Source organism: Apodemus sylvaticus, chromosome 5 (assembly GCF_947179515.1).
Source record: "Apodemus sylvaticus chromosome 5, mApoSyl1.1, whole genome shotgun sequence".
In the NCBI taxonomy this organism is placed as follows: domain Eukaryota; kingdom Metazoa; phylum Chordata; class Mammalia; order Rodentia; family Muridae; genus Apodemus; species Apodemus sylvaticus.
Window position 1 is genome coordinate 157,246,226 of NC_067476.1, and position 9,521 is coordinate 157,255,746.

The window sequence follows — 9,521 nt, forward strand, 5'->3', positions numbered from 1 at the left end:
ACCTAGCCATCTCTCTATTCTACTATCTCAAATTTTTAATTAACTTTAGGTTAAGTCAATCTTGCATTAAAGCCCAGCCTACAGAAAAGTTCCCAGAAATCCTAGTAAACACCAAGTCTTTTTTCTAACAGATTAAAACAAATATATAGCTGCTGTAATTAAAATGATGCCTTCTTCCTTCCCTGAAATATTTACATGTACTCTGAATCATGCATTCACTGGGGAAATGAGGGATTCAAAGAAGTATTTGCTTGCATGAGTACACCTGCACTCACAGGTGTTTCCGGCTTAAACACCCTGCAGAAGAATCTAACAAAATCTCTCCACACTTTCCCAAGAAAAATAAATGCAACATGCATAGATATAGCACACTTGCAAACATACACACACACACATACACACACACTTGGAGGTAGGGGTTGGGAGAGAGAGCATTTGTGAACTGATTTAGTTTCTCTGGACTCACTTCATTTAGCTGATATATTCACTAGCTAATTTCCACCACTAATTGATTCACATTCTCTTGTGAGGACTCAGCTTCTATCAGCTTGAAGGCTGCTTGACTCATTCAGTGTGAATGGGAATTTTGAAGTGTGATGTTTAAGTAACCAATAAAACAAGCAACTGAAAGTATTAAAATTTCTCTCAGGCAAGCATTGTATACAGACAATTAGCAGGAGTGATATAGCTAGATCATAACCTCCTAGCATATGCCCAAAGAATTCCGCATCCATTTCCACTCCATAGACACTGGCTCAGCACTGCTCCCTGCTGCTCTCTCCACAGTGGCTAGCAGTGGAGAACGACCTAAGTGTTCTGAATCAGCAAATGAACGGATGATAAAAAACATGGCGGGTGCACATTATGGAATATTATTCAGCTGTAAAAAGTGAAATCTGCAGACAAATGGGTGTGGCTAGAGAAGGTCATATTGTCTGAGCTGGTTCAGACCCAGAAAGACAAACTTTGCACGTTCTCTCTCATAGAATTTCCCTAGCTTCAAATCTTCTGATCTGCTCACATAAGTAGAGAGTGGGGGCGAGTAAAAGGGGGTTTTGAGGAGAGTGGCAAGAAGAAGAGCAGGGGGTGGGTTAAATGAGGGGGAAATGGAGACTGAGTGCGGAAATCAATACAGTAAGAGACAGAGGAAGAAGGGAAAGTAACATGAAGGATATTTGATAGTTCAATGAATCATTATTTTATATTTACCTAAATTTGCATATAGTATACATAGGTAAGATTATGCCACTTAGTCTGACAATGCTCCCCATAAGAGTCATAGACGGCATAAATTCCAGTATAGGGCATGAAAAGCTGTTTAAGTTGCTGGTCAGGATAGTTCAAAAGACTCCCCAAACAATGTAGGTATTGCTACTGCCGCTGGTTGCCTCTCACAGTTGAAACTAAGTTCCTGTGGGTGAAGATAGCTCACGCTTTGGACACAGAATGCAGAAGACATAAGCTGAGTCTAACCCAAGAGTCTCTGTCCTATTGTCTCACTTCCATAGTGTCAGAAAGTACTTTGTAAGCTGCCGAGGGAGGAAAACAATCATTAATTCTATCGAGCTATGTTGTATATAAACCAAAACAATGGCCATCATTACAAGATATCCCTAAAGATGCAATAGTGACACTCACATTGCCAGGAACCAACAACTCTCTGATTGGACTTAAGGCCGACATAACAGGAGAGAATCCATGCATGGTGCTATAAACCTAGGTAACTATCAAGGACCTTGGAGGTGAACCTACTACAGTTACTTGAGCATGCTAACACAGAAGAGGGGACTCTCACAGGCTCCACCCCTAGACAAAGGACTGCAACTAATGACTATTCAAGAGGGAAAATTAGTCTCTCTCAGAAAGATGGCTCCTATTGGTTACCTAATACAAAGTAGTCAACCCTAAAACCAGGTATACACACAACACAAAACAGACTCAGCAGGTTGTGTTTATATATTTATGCAGTTTATATGTTTCATATATATGAAACAATAATAAAGAAAAAGAATCCAGTAATTTGGGAGAAAGTGAGGGGCAAGGAAGAAGTTGGAGGAAGAGCACACGGGAGGAGTTGAAAGGAAAAATGGAAGTTGACATGATTATATACTGGATGCTAAACTTTTATTTATTTGTTATTTAATATTTTTATTAAATATATTCTTTATTTACATTTCAAATGCTGTCCCCTTTCCTGTCTTCCCCTCAGAAAATCCCCTATCCCATTCCCCCTCCCCCTGCTCACTAATCCACCCACTCCCACTTCCCTGTCCTGGCATTCCTCTACAATGAGGCATTTAGCCTTCTCAGGACCAAGAGCCTCTCCTCCCTTTGATGTCCAACAAGGCCATCTTCTGCTGCATATGCATCTAGAGCCAAGGGTAATTCCATGTGTACTCTTTGGTTGGTGGTTTAGTCCCTGGGAGCTCTGGTGGGTACTGGTTGGTTCATATTGTTGTTCCTCGTATGGTGCTGCAAACCCCTTCAACTCCTTGGGTCTGTTCTCTAGCTCCTCCATTGGGAACCCTGTGCTTAGTTCAATGGTTAGCTGAGTGTCCCCCTCTGTATTTGTCAAGCACTGGCAGAGCCTCCCAGGTGACAGCTATATCAGGCTCCTGTCAACAAGCACTTGTTGACATCCACAATGGTGTCTGGGTTTCAAAACTGTATATGGGATAGATCCCCAGGTGGGGTAGTCTCTGGATGGTCTTTCCCTCAGACTCTTCTCCACACTTTGTCTCTGTATCTCCTCCTGTGGGCATTTTGTTCCCCCTTCTAATAAGGACTAGAGTATCCATTCTTTGTTCTGCCTTCTTGAGCTTCATTTCTGTGAATTGTATCTTGGGTATTTCGAGCTTCTGAGCTAATATCCACTTATCAGTGAGTGCATACCATGTGTGTTCTCTTGTGATTGGGTTACTTCACTCAGGATGATATTTTCTAATTTCTTCCATTTTCCTAAGAATTTCATGAACTCATTGTTTTTAATTGCTGAGTAGTATTCCATTGTGTAAACGTACCACATTTTCTGTATCCATTCCTCCGTTGAGGGACATTTGGGTTCTTTCCAGCTTCTGGCTATTATAAATAGGGCTGCTATGAACATAGTGGAGCATGTGTACTTATTACATGCTGGAGAATCCTCTGGTTATATGCCCAGGAATGGTATAGTAGGGTCCTCCGAAAGTATTATGTCCAATTTTCTGAGGAACCACCAGACTGATTTCAAGAGTGGTTCTACCAGCTTGCAATCCCACCAGCAGTAGAAGAGTGTTCCTCTTTCTCCACATCCTCTCCAGCACCTGCTGTCCTCTGAGTTTTTTATCTTAGCCATTCTGACTGGTGTGAGGTGAAATCTCACACTTTTGATTTGCATTTCCCTGATGACTAAGGATGTTGAACCTTTCTTTAGGTGTTTCTCAGCAATTTGACATTCCTCAGTTGAAATTCTTTGTTTAGCTCTGTACCCTGTTTTTTTTTTAATAGGGTTATTTGGCTTTCTGGAGTCTAACTTCTTGAGTTCTTTATATATATTGGATATTTGCCCTCTGTCGGATGTAGGGTTGGTAAAGATCTTTTCCCAATTTGTTGTTTGCCATTTTGTCCTATTGACAGTGTCCTTTACCTTACAGAAACTTTGTAATTTTATGAGGTCCCATTTATCACTTCTTGATCTTAGAGCATAAGTTATTGGTGTTCCATTCAGGAAATTTTCCACTGTGCCCATGTGCTTGAGGCTCTTCCCCACTTTCTTTTCTATTAGTTTCAGTGTGTCTGGTTTTATGTGGAGGTCCTTGATCCACTTGGACTTGAGATTTGTACAAGGAGATAAGAATGGATCAATTTGCATTCTTCTACCTGCTAACTGCCATTTAAACCAGCACCACTTGTTGAAAGGGTTTTTTAGCTCTGTTGTCAAAGATCGAGTGACCATAGGTGTGTGGGTTCATTTCTGGGTCTTCTATTCTATTCCATTGATTACCTGCCTGTCACTGTATCAATACCATGCAGTTTTTAATCACTATTGTTCTGTAGTACCACTTGAGGTCCAGGATACTGATTCCCCAAGAAGTTCTTTTATTGTTGAGAATAGTTTTAGCTATCCTGTTTTTTTTTTTTTTTTTTTTTTTTTTGGTTATTCCAGATGAATTTGAGAATTGCTTTCTAACTCTGCAAAGAATTGAGTTGGAATTTTGATTCTTTCTTTCTTTTTCCTTTCTTTCTTCTTTCTTTCTTTCTTTCTTTCTTTCTTTCTTTCTTTCTTTCTTTCTTTCTTTCTTTCTTTCTTTCTTCCTTCCTTCCTTCCTTCTTTTCTTTCTATGAATCGTTCTTTCTTTCTTTGTCCATGATAATTTTCCTGATTGTTTAGGAATTTTATATCAAGAACCCAGGCAGCTCACTTCTCCATCCTCACAGGTGTACCCCACAACCTTGGGATCTATGCCCCACCAAAAGATTAAAAAAAGAAAAGAAGTCCAATTTATGATCCTTGTGTACTCACTGGAGCATAGTCAGATTCGCAGTGGCCAGCCTCTTAAAGCAAACTGAGTCCTCCCACTTGCACCTCTGCCAGAAATAACCAATTGGAGAAAGCTACATATCAGCCTCATTATCACAACTTTTAAGAGTTCTCTTTGGTGGTTTTCTGTCTGGGCTATTACGTTTTTAGGGGCTAGATTATGGGTAGGGGTTGTCACAGAAGCCTTCTATGTCCCTCTTTCTCAGCTGTGAGTCTGTAGTTGTTGGTACCATAGAAAAGTTGCTTTCTTGCCCTGGGAGCACAGATCATAGACTTAAACAGATTCTGACAGCAGCACGGACCACAAACATCCAAGTGGTCTCTGGTGGCAGCATGTGCCATGGACCACAGTAGGGTCCCTGGTGGCAGTATAGAAGAGGGTCATCACCATGGCCCTCTGCCACTGGATGGGCAATGGACACTGTCACAGCCCTTAGCAGAAGCAGAAGCCAAGGACATCAACAGGACTGCTGCTGTCCGTGGTTCTATTGCATCAGAGATCTGTGTTGATGTCCACAGCCCATATTACCACCAAAGGCTGTGCAGGTGTGGTCTGCACTGAGGCACGAACATGCTTAGCTTTCTTATGTAGGTTCTAGAGGCAGAAGTGAAGACCCATGCTTGAACAAGAAGCATTTACAGTCAGAGCCATCTCCCCAATCCTCTTGTATAATTACATACTTTTAAATGGATTTTGTGCTTTATTTCAGAGAGTTGCTTTTCCTATTTGCTCAGTTATGTAGAGAAGATCCCATCTGGTTTCTTACAAATCCCAGAAAGCTCTAATCAAATCAAATTTCAAAGTTAAAATCCCATGGCTGTGGGTGCATTCTGGAGCAGAACGACCAGCCATGTGACTCGTTCCTTGCTTTCTGAATCACTAAGCTAACTGGGACAGCTGCCAGGAGAGATGACTTCTTCCACAATGTGTGGTGCCTTTCTTATCGGTACCATTCAACATCACTTTGGCTAGGAAGTTCCCCAACTCACCTTCCTCAGAGAACTGAGCAGTACCACTTAACTTGATCTTGGGGGGCAGAGGTCATGGAAGAAGATAATTTATAAGCAACAAATAAGAGGCTACTCACAGATTTACTTATGAAGTATATGTGTGTGTGTGTGTGTGTGTGTGTGTGTATGTGCGCGCACACATATATGCACATTATATATAATTTGCTTTAGATATATGTATATATATTTAGACTATATATGTATATATGCACTTGTATAAACACACACACACATCAAGTTCATCCAGATGTGGCTCCTTTTTCTGGCATGCCATCAATATATTGGATTTGTTTCATTTATAATAAACAAGACGTCTGACTTATGGATGAGCCCTTTTTCTTAGGTGTGTTGTCTAACTTTTTCCTCTTTTTTCAGAGGAAAACTAAAGCCAGACTTTAGGGCATGATTGATGGAGGCCCAAACATGGTAGTTCCTTTAGTGTCCCTGTTGGCTTTCTAAGTTATTGCTTCTGAATGAGGCGGCCATTTATCACCCTCGTCTCCTACAGAGTTTTACATGTTGGTAACTTTTTCTTGTGTTGGACATTTTTAATAGCATTACTACTGCTGAAAGGGTCATTTTCTCTTATAAATCCACATAATGCTATTGATTAAATTCTTTAAAGGTGCTGGTACCTCCTAGTTTCCAGTGTACTGAAGGAGAATATTGCTGAATAAATGGGTTTCTACCCAAGGCCTTTTCAAATCATTTACATGTGTGTGTGCATGTAGGATGTGCATGCACATTTAGTCACACAGAAAAGACAACATTTCAGCCCATGGCTTTCCAATACTGGACTGTGAACAGGTACTATGAGTTTCTCCTGGGATCTTGGCAGAAATATAGACTCAAACCTGCTAATCTTCACCTTATTGCCTCATTCAGATTATTCAGAAATGTTTAGACATGTTATAGTTACTATTGCTTGTAGAGGGACATTTATGTGCATGGGTACATGTGTGTAAGTCTATATGTGCACACATGTAGGCACATATCCACAATTGTGTGGTTGTGTCCACATGGAATTCAGAAATAAACATTGAATATCTTAATTACTTGCCCACCCACCCTCTTTTTTGAAATATACTCTTTCACTGGTTCTGAAGTGTACTGACTGGGCTAGACTGCCTAGCCAGCAAGCTCTATGGATCTGTCAATCTTTATATCAGTGCCAAACTTGTAGGCCTGGACCACTGTGCCAGCTTTGTACATGGATGCTGTGGTGCAGACTCAACTTCTCATGCTTTTTGGACTGAATCATCTCCCCAGCTTCTGTATTATTTCAATGCTGAAACTAGAGATTCGATAAACAGCAGCCTAAATATCTCAGGATCACATTGGCAGACCTGTTTGGTTCTCCTGTTGATATCAGGCAATATCAGCCTGTATCTAAAATAGCGTGTCTCCAATTAGCTGATGAAATATTCCATTGATGCCAGTGAGGCCGGGCCTGCAGATGACAGCTGTGTGCTCTGGCCTTGACCCTCAATGTGGCTGCATGAAGGAAGCCACAACCATGTGAGTGTGCCTGTGTGGGATTGCTGCCAAACCGCAATCAGTGGCTCCTGATCCACCCACCTAACAAGCTGTGATGATGCAGGGAGCTGCTGCATTCTCACCATTTGGTTTCTGAAAGCTGGAGATGGAGAAGCACAGACAGTCTGAAATAAAGGTCTTCCTTCACACAGAGGAAAATAATTATAGAGATTTGGAGGAGTATGGTCTTTTATAGGTGAGCCCCTCAAAGAACTGTAAAGGCTCTACACCCTGAAAGCAGAAAGCAACTCCCATGCACTGTACTGTTAAATGATCAGTCACCATCTCTTCAGTTTTCCTCAAAATTATCTGAGGTAACCTCGTCTCCAGCAACATACCTATGAGCAGCAGACAAAAGCAGGTTAAAGATGCTTACAGACAAACCTTACAACCTATGTTTGATTCTAGAGACTCAGGTGACAGAAGGGCAAAAACAACCACTCTGCCCACACGCACACTGTGGCAAACTCCCTACATGGCCACCAAATAAATAAATAAGTAAAACTAAAGATATGTCTATTTATAGAGAGATTACAATAAATCTCTCTCTCTCTCTCTCTCTCTCTCTCTCTCTATATATATATATATATATATATATATATATACACACAGGTATGTATATATGCATTTAATTCTGGGACCTGGGCTCTCTGCTCCTTCCTGTCCCAGAGACAGCCGCATGTTCTTGTGCAGTGCCAGCCTCGTCCTGTGGACAAAATGGTGAAGGTCGGTGTGAATGGATTTGGCCATACTGGGCACCTGGTTACCAGGGCTGCCTTCTGCTCTGCATCTGGCAAAGTGGAGATTGTTGCCACCAATGACCCCTTCGTTGATCTCAACTACATGGACTACATGTTCCAGTATGACTCAACCCATGCAAATTCAACGGCACAGTCAAGGCTGAGAATGAGAAGCTTGTCATCAACAGGAAGCCCATCACCATCTTCCAGGAGCAAATCCTGCTAACATCAAATGGGATGATGCTCGTGCTGGTTATGTTGTGGAGTCTACTGGTGTCTTCATCACCATGGAGAAGGCCAGGGCCCACTTGAAGAGTGGGGCCAAAAGGGTCATCATCTCTGCCCCTTCTGCCGATGCCCCCATGTTTTGATGGGTGTGAACCACGAGAAATATGACAACTCACTCAAGATTGTCAGCAATGCATCCTGCACCCCCAACTGCTTAGCTCCCCTGGCCGAGGTCATCCATGACAACGTTGGCATCGTGGAAGGGCTCATGACAGCCATCCATGCCATCACTGCCACTCAGAAGACTGTGGATGGCCCCTCTGGGAAGCTGTGGCATGATGGCCGTGGAACTGCCCAGAGCATCATCCCTGCATCCACTGGTGCTGCCAAGGCTGTGGGCAAGGTCATCCCAGAGCTGAACAGGAAGCTCAATGGCACGGTCTTCTGTGTTCCTACCCCCAATGTATCTGTTGTGGATCTGACGTGCCATCTGGAGAAACGTGATGATATCAAGTATGATGATATGAAGAAGGTGGTGAGGCAGGCATCTGAGGGCCCACTAAAGGGCATCCTGGGCTACACTGAGGACCAAGTTGTCTCCTGCGACTTCAACAGCAACTCCCACTCTTCCACCTTTGATGCTGGGGCTGGCATTGCTCTCAATGACAACTTTGCAAAGCTCATTTCCTGGTATGACAATGAATATGGCTACAACAATAGGGTGGTGGACCTCATGGCTTCCATGGCCTCCATGGCCTCCCAGGAGTAAGAAGCCCTGGACCACCCACCCCAGCAAGAGAGCAAGAGAGAGGTCCTCAGTTACCCTGGAGTCTCTGTCCCAACTCAGCCCCCAACACTGAGCATCTCCCTCACAACTTTCATCCCAGACCCCCATAATAACAGGAGGGGCCTAGGGAACCCTGTCTACTCTCTTGAATACCATCAATAAAGTTTATTTCACACCACCCACATCCTCAAATTTGGGGACATGGATTAAGACTGTGCATGCAAAAAAAAATTTTTATAGCTTCCTCCTCCATACCTTTAAAGAGACAGAATTTGCAGGAAACACTAGAAAGTGTATGTGCACGCGCATTTGTATATGTCTGTGTGTTCAGTGGGTGTGAGACTCTCCATCATGGTAGTGTCTAAAAGGATGGTGGCCTCCCAATGGGAATGTGTTAGTAACAGAAAGCACTCAAGCTGAGCTATGGGACATGTCACCTGTTTTGGGTGGTGGCACTATGTCTCTGAGTCCGTTTTTCCTCAAAAGTTTCCTTCACAGGGATAATCAGACATGTTAACCTGAAAGGAGAGGAAGATCTTGTGTTTGAGGAGGACCACTTTCCCCTGTCTTCCTATTTGTAAGACACCTTGGGGAGAGGGCAATAGAGCCAACGTCTACACACGTTCCTTCTTCAGACAGTTCAGAATTCAAACAAGGAAGAAGGTCGATATTTTTGTATTTCAAAGGGTACAAAATACAC

General features: G+C 42.6%; 1 pseudogene; it reads left to right on the forward strand.

The window, feature by feature from the left end:
- The first annotated feature begins 7,783 nt into the window (after positions 1-7,783).
- On the forward strand, positions 7,784-8,803 carry LOC127684994 (glyceraldehyde-3-phosphate dehydrogenase-like; annotated as a pseudogene).
- Positions 8,804-9,521: the final 718 nt, after the last annotated feature.